This window comes from Lepus europaeus, chromosome 12 (assembly GCF_033115175.1).
Source record: "Lepus europaeus isolate LE1 chromosome 12, mLepTim1.pri, whole genome shotgun sequence".
Classification (NCBI taxonomy): Eukaryota; Metazoa; Chordata; class Mammalia; order Lagomorpha; family Leporidae; genus Lepus; species Lepus europaeus.
The window spans coordinates 96,305,943-96,320,393 of record NC_084838.1 but is presented as its reverse complement, the minus strand read 5'-3'; the positions used below and the strand labels follow the sequence as shown (position 1 = coordinate 96,320,393).

General features: G+C 44.6%; 1 long non-coding RNA gene across 1 annotated transcript; it reads left to right on the top strand.

The window, feature by feature from the left end:
* The first annotated feature begins 553 nt into the window (after positions 1-553).
* On the top strand, positions 554-9,099 carry LOC133772034 (uncharacterized). The gene is made up of 3 exons (XR_009867673.1): positions 554-633; positions 2,456-2,515; positions 8,588-9,099. It is a non-coding gene; the product is annotated as an uncharacterized LOC133772034 (long non-coding RNA).
* The last annotated feature ends 5,352 nt before the right edge of the window (positions 9,100-14,451 follow it).

Here is a 14,451-nt window from a genome sequence, read left to right as displayed (position 1 = left end):
TCAGGAAAATTTGCTTTCCCTGCTTTAACTTTTGTCTGACTCTGGGTTCTCTCTGCCAGGCACCAGCATGGTCCCACCTGATCAGTTCAGCGGGCAGTCTGAATTCAAAACCGGCTCAGCAGCTAGGTAAACCAGCACAGAGCTGTTCTTTCAGAGGAGGAAATAGTTTTGAGAAAACAAAAAACAGAAGATCATTAATGCCTGCCTCTTCCCTCTGCCTTCCGGGGGGACTGGGTTGTTTCTCCCTCTTTCTCTCTCCCGGCTCATTGTTGCAAGATCAGTGGGTCCTTTTTAGCAAAAATAACTACACTTTACAAATCATGCCGTATTCCCACCCAGACATTTCCTCAGGAAGCGTTGCGTGCAAGAAGAATAAACTCATTGGCACACACACACACACACAAACATCTTTATGCAAGTTAGCTTAAGACATGTCACGTCCAGGAATTGGACAGGACAAAACCCTGAATTTTACAGATTTCAAAATATGTTTACGTAGCCTCCCACCCCTTCGTCTTGGTGACTCATCCAGCTAGCAGCCTAGCCGAGATGAATCCTTTCCTTGCAAGGATCTTCACTTAATGGTCAACCCACTTTCCTAAAGCAAGTGGACCAGGAGAAGGATGAAGAAAGGTGAGTCAGTGTAGCAGCCCGTTGTTGCAATCTGAAAAGCGGGATACAGAGATCAACAGACAGCCACGAGACTTTTGGAAAAGGAGGTCAAGAGTGCAGGCTGCCAGGAATGGGCGGGGAGTTCACAGCCCCTGTGATCTGTCCACACCAGCTTGTGGTTTGGGGCAGAAATCACAAGTAAGGAATGCAATTAGTTTTCGTGTCAGAAACACAGGAGGCATCAGAAGCCTCGCTGCAGATGGGTCCCATTACAGACCAAGCCCTTTCTTGTGGGTGTTTGTATGTTCCCCAGACAAGCCAGCCGGCATCTATGCTTGTTTTCGAAGTTTGGGGAGCCACAAAGACGTGTGGGGTCTGAGCTTTGTTTACCGGGGCTCTGCAGGCTTCCAGTTCAGCACTGTTTGCAAGGAGGCTGAACCAGCCCCGCAGCAGGTGGCATCAGGTTTCAGCGTGGAGTCAAGTCCAGGCAATAAGCGGCTGTGATTGCATATTCCGCAAAACAGCCTGGGCTTCTGTTTTGTGTTCCCTGACGCAGTGACAAGCAAACAAGCCCAGTGTGACTTGTTAGCGTCCAAATCGGTTAGCTCAGAAACATGCACAGAGGCCTGAAAATGACCAGCCTCTCAGGAGCCACCTTAGTTTACAGAAGCTGATCAGCAGCTAAAAGCCCCATCTAGAGATTGCCTCTCTTCGTCTCCTTCTTGTCAGAATTTCCAATCAGCAAACACTCGACCAAATATCATCAGAAATGGGAACTTAACTTCTTTTAATACCCAAAGATTCCATTTGGAGATTTGCTTTCTTTTGTTTGGACTGCTCTCCTAATAAGGATGATCACTCTGACATGAGATTGAAAGCATGAAATATTATATCATGTAAATATTTTATCATACGCATATGCAATAGCCATAAAGTACAAAGCCATTTTTTTAATTTCCTTTCTGTGCCATTTCCCACCACAGCAAATTTAGCATTTACAGGGTTAACCTTACAGCTGCGGAGAAATGCCTGGGCTGGGGGAGGGGAAGTTGAGATGAGTTTTTTTTTTTTCTACTCTAGTTTGTCTAAAGCTTTGCTGTAGCCTTAGGGCCTGGTTTCGTTTTTTTTTGCAGAAGAAAGCAACACAAACTTTGATGTGGGGCTCATCCAAAGCTCTCCTTTGGGAATGAGTGGGCCTTTTCACCTCTTATGCAATACCAGGGCTTTTGTTTTTCCTACTCAAAGGTTTCTTACCAGCTTATCTTCCCACTAACAGTTTTTGAGAGGCTCTAGCCTTTCAAGGCAAGCTCTTCTCAAGAGGTTGGAATGTGTGCTGTACACAGTAGAGAATTTGATTCTACACAATCTTGTGTTTAACCATAGCAAAGTATGTGTAACATAAGATTCGCCATTGTAACTACTGTTAAGTGTCATTAACTATGTTCACAGTGTTTTTGCAACATCACCACTATCTCCAAAGTTCTTCCAGCACCCAGGATTAGGCAGTAAGTCCCAATTCCTCCTCTCCCACGGCAGCACCCCGGGAACCTCTGTTCTGCCTGACTCCTTGGGCATATTGTGTGTGTTTTAGGTGAAAGAAGATCATACAAGTTCTGACATTTGGCATCTGACATATTTCACCTGGCATGATTTTAGATTCATCTATGTTGTCACATGTCTCAGAACTTCATCCTTTTTATGGCTGAAAAATACTCCATTGTATGTATGAAGGTACTTCAAAAAAAAAAAAAACACAGAAAATGCATATTATGGAAAAACTATGCATGGATTTCAAAATTTTTCCACCAAGACAAATTCATCTTTTAATTCAATTCTTCCACAGACTTTTGGAAACATCCTTTTGAATCCTACATTTTGCTATTCATCCATCCATTGATGGGCGGTGAGTTGTGTCTCCCTTTGGCTGTATGGATAATGCTGCAGTAAACATCCATGTAGGTGCTGAATCAAGCTTGTGGAGACTGTTCTCAGCCTCCACAAGACCCAGGACCCAGGAGCTCTTATGCTCAAGGCTACCATTTATCTCAGCCAAAGGATACAGAGGAAAATTAGCCAGGGGAAAAGGGGAGGGCGGGGGAAGGCAGGGGGCAGAGGAAACCAGGCACCTGCTTCTAGGAGTTCTCACATTTTGTGATGCTGTGAGGAGTCAGATGGGTTAATAGATAGATAGGGGATCCCAGTGGAATTTTGGGGTGTAAAATATTTGCTTCCTTCCCCAAAAATGTTATTTTTAACAAGAACAAACAGCCTGCCCTCCTTCCTTCCAGAATCACCAAATTAACCATGAGAACAGCAAGGAAGCTCCTCCTGAGCTCACAGCTTATTGTGAAAACAAGTTATCTACCCCACCCTTAGCAGGCCAGACTGGATGGAGAATTGTAAATAAGGTCTTAGGACGGTTTTTGTCCCCGCCCAAATGCCTATCTGACTGCCCAGATTTTTTTTTTCCTTTGAAATTGTACTTAGAGCCCACTGCCACCAGTCCCCTTTGGGTTTTCCTCTCTTGGATGCCCCCTCCACACCACTCTGGCTAGAGGTCCTTGATTCTAATAAATCCTTTAAGATCTCTTGGAAATTCTTCTTCCGTGTGAGACCAAGAACCGAGGTAACAAAAATTTCTATGCCACCATGTTCCTGTAACAATGGGGCAGATCCAATTCTGAATTTACAAATTGCTGTGGGCCTGCCTGCCCCTTTCTGCATAGTCATGTGACCTTGGCTAAGGCATGTCTCACCCATAATCCTCAGTTTCCTCCTCTGGGAGATGGTTAGATATGGTTATTTTTAACGAGAGTCCTGTTAAAGGGTATTTATTTCCTGAAGTAATCTACATCAGTTATTCAACGCATTGCACAGCACAGAGTAAGTGGACAAACAGTAGTAAGGATTACCACTATCTATTTTAGTACTGTTAATATCAAAGTAGTGATCTGTGTTTCTGAAAGGAACCTGATGCAAGTTGTTGTGTTTCCCAATCAATGCACAAGGCACAGTGGCGGATGCAAAAGCAGAGGTTCATTTGTTACCAGCCGGCTGGGATCCCCACCCGCACACAGCCCTTTAGCAGCAAAAGGCCCCTTCGTTTGCATAAGAGAGGTTTTTATAGCCTCACACTTAAAAGGGTGCAGGTCATCTCCTAGGTAGGATACCTTCTTACTCTCTATATGGCAAGGTATTGGGACCTAACATGTTCATTGGCTCACTTAAACATATAGGCTATATACGTGGGAAGGCCACACAAGGGGGATGGCAAGGGGAGGCACTGGCAGGAAGCATTGGGCCATAAATTCCAGGGGAGCTAGTGGGGAGCAGAAGGTCATACATTCCAGGAGAGCTTACTTTCTTTGTTCTCAAGGACCCGGCCTGCCTCCTTCCCGGTCCAGAATGAGGCCTGTCATGGCCAGAGTGAGAAACCGATATTTAGCAAGCTAGGGACTACAGTTAGTTGTGGTTATTTTTAACCAGAGTCCTGTTGAAGGGTATTTATTTCCTGAAGTAATCTACATCAGTTATTTAACACATTGCACAGCACAGAGTAAGTGGTCAAACAGTAGTAAGGGTTATCACCATCTATTTTATTAGTCCTGTTAATATCAAAGTAGTGATCTGTGTTTCTGAAAGGAACGTGATGCAAGTCATAGCGCATAATAAAACACAAGAGTAAATTAGAGTTGCAGGAGACTTATCCTCCATGCTACAACCTTATGGGAGGCCCTCACATCTGAGGCCTGGACATTAGTGATTTTTTGTTTGTTTTAAAGATTCATTTATTTATTTATTTGAAAGGCAGAGTTACAGAGAGGCAGAGAGGTATCTTCCATTTGCTATTTCACTCTCCAAATGGCCGCAACGACCAGAGCTGGGTCAATCCAAAGCCAGGAGCCAGGAGCCAGGAGCTTTTTCCGGGTCTCCCACGTGGATGCAGGGGCCCAAGAACTTGGGCCATCCTCCACTGCTTTCCCAGGCCATAGCAGAGAGCTGGATGGGAAGTGGAGCAGCCAGGACTGGCGCCTATATGGGAGGCCGGTATGGCAGGAGGCAGCTTTACCTGCTAGGCCACAGCGCTGGGCCCAACATTAGTGTTCTAAGTGCACTCTGTTGGTGACACCCGTTCTTGAAATCAAGGCACCCCGGGCCTTATTTGCTTCTGTTAGCTGAGTCACATGACTGGCCTCAAAATGTAAGTGCTTTCAAAGTATCTACTTCCCAGTAAATAGGTTTTCTGCAAAAACAACAGAAGCTCCTCCCCCACAGTGCATCCCTCCTCTGGAAGCTTTTAGAAACTGAAAGAAGCCTGGTGGACCACCAGCCGTGGGTCCCTAGGACAGTCCAGGAGAATGGCTACACCCCCTATCTTCACACATTTTTTGTTGGGTGGGGTGGTTGGCCCAGCAGCTAAAATGCTGTTTGGGACTCCTGCATTCCATATTGGAGTGCACAGTTCACATGTCCAGCACCCTGCTTCTGATCCAGCTTCCTGCTGATGCACACCCTGGGATGCAGAAGGTGACAGCCCAAGTAGTTGGGTCCCTGCCACCCATATGGGTGACATGAACTGGGTTCCTGGGTTCAGCCTGCCCAGCCCCGGCTGTTGTAGGCATTTGGAGACGGAATCAGTGGAGGAAACATTTCTCTCTGTCTCTTTGTCTGTCCCTCTGCCGACTTCCAATAAAATTAAAATAGATAAACAAAAATGTAAAGAACATTGAGTAATAAAAACAGACTTCAGGATACATCAGTCAAGTCCTAGCTTGTAATGGAGATGATTTTATTGGATTTTGGTCAATCGTTCTAACTGAGAAATTGTGTCCCGAGTTCTCTCGGCTAGTGGAATGACACTTCAGTGCCCTCCGTGACAAGGAAAATTCAGCAACTGACAACTGCTTTAGCTCTGAGACATTGGTAAAAGTCATGCGATTTCACAATGGTAACAGTCATCTATCGCTGCACTAAAAATTAGGATAAGGGGGCCAGATTAAAGCCCCAGGCTGCAGCGCTGGCATCCCATATGGGTGCCAGTTCAAGTCCTGGCTGCTCCACTTAAGAACCAGCTCCCAACAGATGATGGTCCAAGTCCTTGGGCCCCTGTACTCACGTGGGAAACCCAGATGAATCTCCTGGTTCCTGCCTTTGGATCGGCTCAGCTCCAGCTGTTGCAGCCATTCGGGAAGTGAACCAGCAGATGGAAGACCTCTCTCTGTCTCTATCTCTCTCTGTAACTCTGTCCTTCAAATTAAAAAAAAAAATAGGATAAACACAGCAGCTCAAAACAATGCACATTTCTTATCTCACAGTTTTTAGGCAAGGGGCTGGCTCTGTGGTGTAGTTGCCTAAGTCCCTGCTCATAGTGCCAGCATCCCATATGGACGCCAGTTCTAGTCCCGGCTGCTCCACTTCCAATCCAGCTCTCTGCAATGGCCTGGGAAAGCAATGGAAGATGGCCCAAGAGCTTGCACCCATGTGGGAGACCCAGAAGATCTGGAAGAAGTTCCAGACTCCTGGCTTCAGATCGGCCTAGCTCTGGCCATTGCCGTCATTTGGGGAGTGAACCAGAGGATGGAAGACCTTTCTCTCTATCTCTCCCTCTATCTGTCTGTAATTCTGCCTCTCAAATAAATAAATAAATAAAATCTTAGAAGAAGAAAGAGGGGAGTGCAGGGGAGGAAGAGGAGGAGAAGTAGTAGTCCAGGCAAACTTAGCAGGTCATCAGCTCAGGGCCTTGCAAGGAGGCTGCAATGACTGAGGGGCGGGGCCCCGTGCAGGGTGGCCGAGGGAAGAATGTGCCGCCATGCTCCTGTGTCTGGGGCAGAATTTCGGTTCTGCAAGTGGCTGAGGGACTGAGGAGCAGATGTGTGAACAGTTACACCACAGTGCTTTATTGGGGGGAGGAGGGAGGATTCCCGGGTAAGGAAGCACTGATGTCTAAATAGAGCAAATAAGCCAAATCCATTATCTGCTGGTATGTACCTTTTTGCCTGAAATAGCTACTTTTATCTCAATTTTTAAATTAGTGTTTGGGTTCTTCACTGCTGAGAGTGACCAAGTCCCCTGTGAATGAATATGAGTAACCCGTCCCTATAACTACAGCTCCCTTCCGGCCAAGGCTGGAAATTAATTTCACATCACTGTAAAATTCTTGGACAAACAAAAGTGTAAGGATATTATTCAGTGGAGGGAAAAGCATTAAACAGAATGTAACATACTACTTTATCATGGAAAAGAAAAAGACATTAAAAATATTTATATATTTATATAAATATATTTATATATTATGTATACCTATATAAAATATATTTGTATCTTATATACTAATGTACATTAATATACTTATGTTACTATATCATTTTATATATTATTTAATGTGTAAATATATTGTGAAAGGGTACACAAAGAAACTACAAATAGGGGTCTGGCGCTGTGGCTCACTTGGTTAATCCTCCACCTGCAGTGCCGGCATCCCTAGTGGGCACAGGGTTCTAGTCCTGGTGGCTCCTCTTCCAGTCCAGCTCTCTGCTGTGGCCTGGGAGGGCAGTGGAGGATGGCCCAAGTGCTTGGGCCCCTGCACCCGCATGGGAGACCAGGAAGAAGTACCTGGCTCCTGGCTTCGGATCGGTGCAGCGCCAGCCGTGTCGGCCATTTGGGGGGTGAACCAACGGAAGGAAGACCTTTCTCTCTGTCTCTCTCTCACTGTCTATAACTCTACCTGTCAAATAAATAAATAAATAAAAATCTTAAAAGAAACTACAAATAGATATATAAGTGGGGGTGATGAAGAGACTCAAGTTTATATATATATATATATATATATATATATATATATATATGATTTATTTACTTATTTGAAAGGCAGAGTCACAGAGAGGCAGAGGCAGAGAGAGAGAGAGAGAGGTCTTTCATCACTGGTTCACTCCCCAGGTGGCTGCAATGGCTGGAGGAGCCGATCCAAAGCCAAGATCCAGGATCTTCTTCTGGGTCTCCCACACAGGTACAGGGGTCCAAGGACTTGGTCCATCTTCTACTGCTTTCCCAGGCCATAGCAGAGAGCTGGATGGGAAGTGGAGCAACCAGGACTTGAACCAGCACTGCAGGTGGCGGCTTTACCGGCTAGGCCACAGTGCCAGCCCTGAGACTCAAGCTTCTAAAAACTTTTCAGTTTTTGTATTTGGAGAGAGTAAGAAAAATACTAAATAGCATGGAAAGAACATGAAATGTGTCCCTCGAACAGCTCCCTAACCCATCAACACTGGAGAGATTGCTAATAGTTTGCTACATATTCCCACAGACCAGGGCTTCTCAATGCCATACCAGCAAATCGGGGCAGTTCAGAATACTCCTCATCCCGTACCTAGATACCAGTAGCATCCTGCTGCTGTCATGAAAATAAAAATGTCCACTGACATTGCCAAATGTCCCAGGGAGGGCGTGAATGTCTCTCCCAGTCCAAGGCCACTGTAGCGTACACAAAAACCTAATACAAAAACACACGGATGAGGTGTTGCAGTCTGAAGAGCATGTGGCTTCCCGATTCGTGCAGGTGTTTAAACCCCAAAATTGCTGGCCTAATTTTAATGGTTGATGGAGTAAGGGCAGAGAGAGCTGATGCAGTTATGGTGCCTAGCAGATGGGTCCAGTGGGAGGTCTTCAGGTTACTGGGGGCGTGTCTCAAGAGGGTTGGCTACTTCCTGGCTGGCCATGATCCTCCCTCAACACACATTCTGCCACCCAATGCCGGAGTCAGACAGCAGACTCCTGGAGCTGCCTGATCTGGGGCTGCGAAACTCCAAAACCGTAAGCTGAAATGTGCTTCTCCCTTCCTGGGAAGCTGTCCCCAGGAGCAAAGTTCACAGAAAGCAGTGATGCACACAGTGACTTGTGGTTTTCTTGGCTTTACTAAGGTCTGATTGACAAAAAGCCAAACAACATCATCTTTGTTGCTTTCTTTTGTGTTTTACAGATAAGAACATTGCAGTTCAGAGAATTATTGCATTTTGGACACCTGATTTCCCAACAGCGCCCTTTCAACACTACCTTTATTACTTCTTTAAAATTAATGTTGGGGCAGACGCCATGGCTCACCTGGTTAATCCTCCACCTGCGGCGCCGGCATCCCATATGGGTGCCGGTTTCTACTCCTGGTTGCTCCTCTTCCAGTCTAGCTCTCTGCTGTGGCCCAGGAGGGCAGTGGAGGATGGCCCAGATGCTTGGGCCCCTGCACCCGCATGGGAGACAGGGAGGGGGCACCTGGCTCCTGGCTTCGGATTGGAGCAGCGCCGGCCGTGTCGGCCATTTAGGGGGTGAACCAGTGGAGGGAAGACCTTTCTCTCTCTCTCTCACTGTCTAACTCTATCTGTCAAATAAATTAAAAAAAAATTAATGTTACTGTGGTTTGATAAAGTAATAATTATATCCATTTATGGGGCATAATATAATGTTTTATGCATGATAATCCCCCTTTAGCCACCATCAACAAAGGTCTAAAAACATTAAATAAAAATCTTCAGATATAAATAGTTCATATATTTTAACTTGTGCATCATTCTGAACAATCTAATGAAACCTCTACCAGCCCCACTCTGTAACACCAGAATGTGAATCGTCCCTTTGTCCTGCATGTCCATGCCACGCATGTCTATATAGCATATTTGTGCCATGCATGTACACAGAGAATGCCTATGTAATACATGTATGGATAGCATGTCTTGCCAGGAGTGTATGCATAGCGTGTCTGTGCCATGGGTGTATGTATAGTATGCCTTGTCATTCATGTATTCATACCGTGTCTGCGGTATGTGTGTTTGTGTAGCATGCCTGTGCCATACATGTATTTGTAGTATGCCTTGCCATGTGTGTATGCATAGCACGCCTGCATCATGTGTGTATGTGTAGCATGTCTGTGCCATGCCTGTGTAGCGTGTCTCTGCCATGCATGCATGTAGCATGTCTGTGCCGTGTGTGTATGTGCAGTGTGTCTGCCATGTGTGTATGTGAAGTATGTCTGCGCCATACACATACGTGTAGCATGTCCATACTATACGCGTATGTTACCTGCCCACTAGTCCTAGTAAGCCCTCTCCATGATCAGATCAACTCTCACAGTGCGAGTTTATTGTTTCATTTGTTATGTTTGATTATTAGTTATTGTTGTTAATCTCTTACTATGCCTAACTTATAAATTAAACCTCATCACAGGTATGTATATATAGGAAAAACATAGTATGTATAGGTTTAGTGCTATTCATGGTTTCAAGCACTCACTGGCACTCTTGGAAATAAATATCTTAGGGGAAGAGAAATCTACTGTATGGATTCAATGTGGCAAGATTAAATCAATCTAATCAACATATCTGTCCCCTCTCTTTTCTATCATTTTTAGAGTGAGACGTTTGAAATTTACTCCCTTATTTTGAAATACACAGGAGCCAGCATTGTGACGTAGCAGCAGGTTAAGCTGATGCCTGTGATGCCAGCGTCCCATATCAGTGTCAGTTCCAGTCCTGGCTGTTCCACTTCCAGTCCAGCTCCCTGCTAATGCACCTGGGAGAGCAATGGAAGATGGCCCAAGTGCCTGGGCCCCAGCCAACCACATGGGAGACTCAAAGGAAGTTCCTGGCTCCTGGCCTCAGCCTGGCCCAGCCCCCAGACATTTAGCCATTTGGGGAGTGAACCAGCAGATGGAAAATCTGTGTGCGTGTGTGTTTGTGTGTGTGTGTCTTCCTTCTTTCTCAGTAACACTGCCTTTCAAATATTGGGGCAGATGTTTGGCCTGGTGTTTAAGACATCAGTTGGAACATCTGTATCCCATATTAGAAGGCCTGTGTTTGAGTCCCTTTTCTGCTTCTGATTCCACTTTCCTGCTAATATGCAGCAAGGCAATGGCTTGAGTACTTGCCACCCATGTGGAAGACTTGGAATGAGTTCCATGCTCCTGGCTTCAGCCCGGCCCACATCTCCAGGAGCTGTGGGCATTTGGTGAGTGACCCAGTGGATGGAAGATCTCTCTCCCTCTCTCTCTCTCTCTCTGTGTATATATATATATATATATATATACACATATACATATGTATATAATTTATATTATATTTTAAATGTAAATGAAAATAAATTAAAACATTTTTGAAAGAAAAAAGGGACACTAATCCACTGTTGGTGGGAATGCAAACTGGTAAAGCCACTATGGAAGACAGTGTGGAGAGTCCTCAGAAACCTGAATATAGCACTACCACAGGACCCAGCCAGCCCACTCCTTGGAATTTACCCAAATGGAATTAAAGGGGAGAAAAAAAGAGCCATTTGCACCTCGATATTTGTTGCAGCTCAATTCACAATAGCTAAGACATGGAATCAACCTAAATGTCCATCAACGGATGACTGGATAAAGAAACTATGGGATATGTACTCTATGGAACACTATGCAGCAGTAAAAAACAATGAAATCTGGGCATTTACAACAAAATGGAGGAAGCTGGAAAACATCATGCTGAGTGAAATAAGCCAATCCAAAAGGGACAAATATCATATGTTCTCCCTGATCGATGGCAACTAAACGAGCATCTAAAATGATACCCATTGAAGTGAAATGGACACTGTGAGAAACAGTGACATGATCAGCCCTTGTCTAGACTGTTGAGGAACAACTTACTATTTTATTCCTTTTAGTATTTTTGTTGTTGTGGTTGTTGTTGTTGTTGCTGTTTGTTCTACATAAGACCACTGGTTGAACTCTGTAAAAAAAAAAAAAAAAAAAAAAAAGAAAGAAATATAAAATCCTTATAGTCACCCTGCTGTGCGATAGATCTAGAAACCTACTCCTCCTGTGTATGTGAAACGTGGCATCCTTTGAGCAGCATCTCCCCATTCCCTCTTCCTCATCCTGCCCCCACCTCTGGTAACCATCACATCACTCTCTGCTTCTGTGAGCTCATCTTTTATAGAGCCCAGGTGCAATGAGATCACACAGTTGTCTTTCTTTACCGGGCTTTTTCCCGTTAGCATAATATCCTCCAGATTCATCCATGTTGTTGCAAGCGATATGATTTACCCCCTGCCACCCTTTTTAAAGCCGAGTAGCATTATTTTGTGTATATATGCCACATGTTTTAAATCAGTTCATTCACTGATGCACACTTAAGCTGATTCCATATCATATGAGTAATGATGCAATAAACATGGAAGTGCAGCTATCTCTTTGGTATTCTGACTTCATTTTCCCTAGAAATATACCCAGAAGTAGGACTACTGACTAGCAGTCCTATTTTCAGTTTTTTGAGCAGCTGTCACGCTTTTTCCCACAATGGCTGTACTAATTTACATTCCCACAAACCACCTGCAAGGGTTCCCTTGTCTCCACCTCCTGGTCAACATGTGCTTTTCATCTTTTCAACCACAGCCCTCCTCGGGTGGGTGTTTGGCCTAACAGTTAAGCAACAGTTGGGATGCTCACATCGCAGGTCAGAGTCCCAGCATCACTCATGACCCCAGCTTCCTGCTCATGCACACTCTGGGAGGCAGAGGTGATGAGTCAAGTTCTTGGGTCCCTGCCACCCCCATCTAAGATATGGATTGAGCTCCTGGCTCCTGGCTTTGGCCTGGCCTAGCCGTGGCCACTGCAGGCATTTGGAGAATGAACCAGCTTTCTCTGTGTCCCTCTCTTCTGTCTCTCTGCCCCTCAAATAAAATAATTGATAGGGGCTGACACGTGGCATAGTGAGCAAAGCCGCCACATGCAGTGCCCACATCTCATATGGGAGCCAGTTCAAGTCCCGGCTGCTCCACTTCTGATCCAGCTCTCTGCTATGGCCTGGGAAAGCAGTAGAGGATGGCCCAAGTCCTTGGGCCCCTGCACCCACATGGAGGACCCAGAAGAAGCCCCTGGCTCCTGGCTTTGGATTGGCTCAGCTCCAGTCATTGCAGCCAACTGGGGAGTGAACCAGTGGGTGAAAGATCTCTCTCTCTCTGCCTCTCCTTCTCTCTCTGTGTAACTCTAACTTTCATATAAATAAATAAATATTTTTAAAAAGAAAATGATAAAATAAATAAAAATAAAAAGCCCTTTAAATAGTTGTGAGGTGATATCTTGTGGTTTCAATTTGATTTAGAGCTGCTGAGCATGTGTTGATGTGTTGGCCATTTGTATGGCTTCTTTTGAGAACTATCTGTTCACGTCTTTGCCTATTTTTTTTTCTAGGTTCATGATTTATTTTACAAATTGACTTATCACATATTGAGTTGACATTAGCTTCTCCAGGCATGAGAGCCTAACAGATGAGATACAGAGAATATAAAATGCATTTTTGTCTCTTTCAGAGCTGGAGAATTTTAAATTTTAGACATTAGCTTGAAATATAAGATGTGGGTGAGGTTAAATGTATGTTGCCCCATGCAACTGATTTTTCTGTTGATTTTGTATCCTGTGATTTTACTGAGTTCATTTATTATTTCCAGCAGGCTTTTTTTTTTAAGGAGGCTGTGTGGTTTTCTGTATACAAGATCAAGTAATCTGCAATCAGAGACAATTTTACTAACTCCTTACCAATCTGAATACCTTTTATTTCTTCCTCTTGCCAATTGCTCTGGTTAGGACTTTTGGTACTCCATTGTTGAACAATAGGCATCCTCACATTGTTCCCGATCCTAGAGGAAAATCTTTCAGCTTTTCACATTCAGTATGATGTGAGTTGTTGCCTTGTTATGTATAGCCTTCGTTATATTGTGGAACAATGCTTTTATATCTAATTTGTTGATTTTTTAAAAAAGCGTGAATGGGTGTTAAATTTTGTCAAATGCTTTGTATGTTTGGTTTTTGTCCTTCTGTTAATGTGGTTTATCACATTGATTTGCATATGTTGAGCCAAACTTGCATATTAGAGATAAATCCTAGGGCAGGTGTTATGGTGTAGTGGGTTCAGCTGCTGCGGGGATGCCTGTTTGAGTCCCAGCTACTCCACTTCCATCCAGCTTCCTGCTAATGGGATCCAGTGAGGCAGCAGGTATTGGCTCAAGAGGCTGAGTTCCTGCCACCCATGTGGATGACCCAAATGGAGTTCTGGGTTCCCGCTCTGCCTGGCCCAACCTCAGCTATTGTGGGCATCTGAGGAGTGAACCAGTGGGTTGAAGATCTCTGTCTCTCTCTCTCTCTCCCTCTGTGTGTGTGTGTGTATCTTTCAGAGAAATAAAAATAAATAATAATTTTTAAAATCTCGATTTTTCATGCTGTATGGTCATTTTAACATGTGGTGGAATTCAATTTACTAGTATTTATTATGGATTTTTGCATTCATCTCCATCAGAGATATTGGCTTATACTTCTCTATTCTCATAGTGTTCTTCTCTGACTTTGGGTTTAGGGTAATTGTTGACTTCATGAAATGAATCTGGAAGCATTCCCTCCTCTTCAACTTTTTGGACAGTTTGAGAAGGACTGGTATTAAGGTTATAAATGCTTTGTAGAACTTGCCAAGGAGGCTGTCAGATCCAGGGCTTTTCTTTGATGGGAGGTTTTTGGTTTTTTTTTTTTTTAAGACTTATTTAATTGTTCCTCTGAAATGAGCAACAGAGAGGGAGAGAGCCTCCATTCTTTGGTTCACTCCCCATTGGCCACAACAGCCAAGGCTAGGCCCAACCACAGCCAGGAGCTGGGAACTCCATCCAGGTCTCCCACGGGGTGGTAGGGCCCCCAAGTACTTGAGCCATCTTCTGCTGCTTTTCTAGGCACATTAGCAGGGAGCTGGATCAGAAGTGGAGCAGTAACCGGCACTCTGTTATGGAATGGCAGGCTCACAGGCAGTGGTTCATCCTGCTGTGTTACAATATCAATCCTGG